This window comes from Mirounga leonina, unplaced genomic scaffold (genome assembly GCF_011800145.1).
Source record: "Mirounga leonina isolate KUSES-001 unplaced genomic scaffold, KU_Mleo_1.0 Mir_125, whole genome shotgun sequence".
NCBI lineage: Eukaryota > Metazoa > Chordata > Mammalia > Carnivora > Phocidae > Mirounga > Mirounga leonina.
In genome coordinates this window covers 40818463-40821541 of record NW_023270305.1, presented here as the reverse complement: position 1 = coordinate 40821541, position 3079 = coordinate 40818463, and the positions used below count along the sequence as shown (strand labels likewise).

Below are 3079 nucleotides of genomic sequence, written 5' to 3'. Positions count from 1 at the left end.
TTCTTTCTGCTCAATTCTCTCTCTTGTCTCTTTCTGGGATGCCAGCCTGTGTGTTAGACTTTTTACTATTTCACAAATCATTAGGTTATTTTCATTTCTTTTAATCTTTTTTCTCTTTGTGATTCAGTTTGGATAATTGTTATTGATCTATTATTAGATTCACCAATTTTTTCTTCTACATTGTCTAATCTACTGTTAATCTTATTCAATACATTTTTAAAAGATTGTAAATATTAGAATTTTTAGTTTTATAATCCCCACTTGGTTATTTTTTAGGATTTTTATACCTCTCCTGAAACTTCCTATCCTTTCATCCATTGTATCCATCCAGAGATGCTTTAACATATTTATCATAGTGATTTAAAAATCTTGTCTGCTAATTACAACATATGGATTGCTAATATGACTCTTTCTACTGATTGTTTTCTCATTTTCTCTTGATTATGGGCTATAATTTCCTGCTTTTTCATAGGTCTAATAATTTTTTTATTGTACATTCAGTATTGTGGATGTTACATTGTGGAGACTTTGAGTTTAGTTATTTTACTCCAAAGAAGGTTGAGTTTTGTTCTAGATGACAGTTAAATTGCTGGTGGATGACTTTGTTCCCATGGAGACTTCATTCAGTCTCTGTTATAGCAAGGCTATTTTTCTCTTAATCCTAGGATTTAGCTTTAAGTCTTGGACAGAGGATATAGAGATATTAAACTGATAAGAACAGATACTACACTTGATCTTAGCCAGAAGGCTGAGAAGTGATGGCTCTTAGTCTCAGGATACAATTCTTACTACTAAGATATGGCCCTTCAGGTGTTTCATTGGAAAACTAGAGTTCTCTAAATTGGTGTATTAAACTTCAGACTCTGTCTCCTCAGTATCAGACAGCTGTTGAAAACTCTGCATGGACTTTCAGTCTTTAAGTTGTTGCTTTCAGCTGGATTTCTTGGATTCTTTCCCTGAACATGTCCAGTTCAGAGTTGTCCAAGGGTTTGAAGGGAATTTTTACACAGATTTTGGGACTCCTCTGTGACTCCCTCCTTTCCAAGATTTCCCCTCTTAAATGTCCAGCTGCTTTGGTAGCCCCAAACTCTGACCTCTGACTTAGCTAAGTAGGACTGATGCTTTCTGTTTGAGCTCTATTTCCATTCACCACACCACACCATCCTTAAGGAGAAGATTGGGTAAATACCAATCTAATCCAGTGTGTTTTCCTTCTTTTAAAAGTCAAATCCACTCCAGTTTCTGCCTGTCCAAAACTGATCTCCAGTGCCTTCAAACATTTGTTTTTTAAAAAAAAATTTTTTTTCTAGGATCTTTAATTATCAACAGGAGGATTAATCCAATATCCCAACATATCACTGGGATAGGGATTGGTGGAAGGTGAGTTCATTCTCTGCATCTGACTTAAAAAGTTGTGAATCCAAAGGAGAAATGATAAGAATGACTCAGATGACTTATTTGGATCTAAGGGGAGTTTAAGAGCCAAATATGAACTTTTCATAGAACCTAGAGTCAGCACTCAGAATTATGCTGACGGAGACCAGTTAGGAGGCTGAGATTTTTATGTAGGCATGCATTGAAGGTTCATTTTACAGGGGTGGCAATGGAAACAAGAGTGGAGTTGGAAGACTTAGCTGGGCAAGTGGGAAGAAGGCAGAGGCAAAGGAGAGGGAGAAGGCAGAGACAACCCCTCAGTGTTGAACTTGGAAGATAAAAGAATGGCACTGCTCTTAAGAAAGGCAAGAAAATTGGGATAGGTTGTTACAGATGACAATACCTGTGAATAGGTCACTGGCAAGAGACATTATTGGGGTTAATTAGGGTAGAGTGGTGGTTCTTTGAGGGAGAAGTTGTAGAGAGAGACAAATGGAGATTCAGGGGCGCCTGGGTGGCTCAGTTGGTTGGGCGACTGCCTTCGGCTCAGGTCATGATCCTGGAGTCCCGGGATCGAGTCCCGCATCGGGCTCCCTGCTCGGCAGGGGGTCTGCTTCTCCCTCTGACCCTCCCCCCTCTCATGTGCTCTCTTTCTCTCATTCTCTCTGTCTCAAATAAATAAATAAAATCTTTAAAAAAAAAATGGAGATTCAGGGACTGGTCCTTGGCAAACACTCCATTTAAAGGATGGGAAGAAAGAGTGGAGTCTTCAACAAATCCAGAGGAGGGATCAGAGAAGTGGAAAGGGATCTCCAAGAGAACCTGTTAAGAAGGGAAGTTGAAGAATAAGGGGGCTTAAAAAAAAGAAGAAGAGGGCTTAGAAAGTGGTAAAAGCTCAGGAGGTGAGGTAAGGAAAGAGCATCATAAATGAGCTGGTGGTCAATGATGACTTGGTAAGGATAGTTTCTGGAGAGTAGTGAGAACAGAAGACATCATGGGAGGTTAAAGAGAAGTGAACTTAACTACTTTACAATGAAAAAGTTCTCTGCCTTTAATACAATCTTATTCCTCATCTTCCACTCTTCCAATCCCAGGTCAGGCCCTTAGTTGCCTCTGGTCTTCCCAGAGGTGGTTGCCGCTATTCCCAAGTGGCTTTTAGTGGGCAGTTTCAGTCCTCTGGGGATTGACCATCCAGAAGGGGACTTGACTCTGAGGAGAGAGGGATGAGCACACTAGGTGAGCAGCCTAGCTTTCTCCTGTTTGGTAGATAAATGTATCTCATCCCAGAATTTTAATTTGGGCTTTCCAAACATTTAGCTAAGATGTTGGATAACACCTAATTGTACACCTGTCTTCCTCAAAGAGTTTGAACAAGGTTCTCCTGGGATCCAGATTGGCTGGAGATAAGGCAGAAGGGAGCCTTTGTTCCTTAAGCCCCATTTTCCCTTTTACAATCTCGGCACCAGCTTTTGGACCTGGTCTCAGGTGGAGTTAGCCTAGAGCTAGATGTGGACACAGCAGACTCTGGGCACTGATTAGTGTACCCCTCTCAAATGGATAGGCTAAAACATGGGTTAACTGTGGAAAGAAGATGGGTAGACAAGGGTGAGGAGGAGTTGAGGATGCTCCTTGGGGTCTGGTTTGATGAATGGAGAGTCCATTAAGCAAGATGCAGAATATAGGAGAAATAACGTGTTTGGGGAAG

General features: G+C 40.7%; 1 pseudogene; it reads right to left on the bottom strand.

Moving 5' to 3' along the window:
* Positions 1–662: 662 nt before the first annotated feature.
* On the bottom strand, positions 663–760 carry LOC118008351 (annotated as a pseudogene).
* Between the last annotated feature and the right edge of the window lie 2319 nt (positions 761–3079).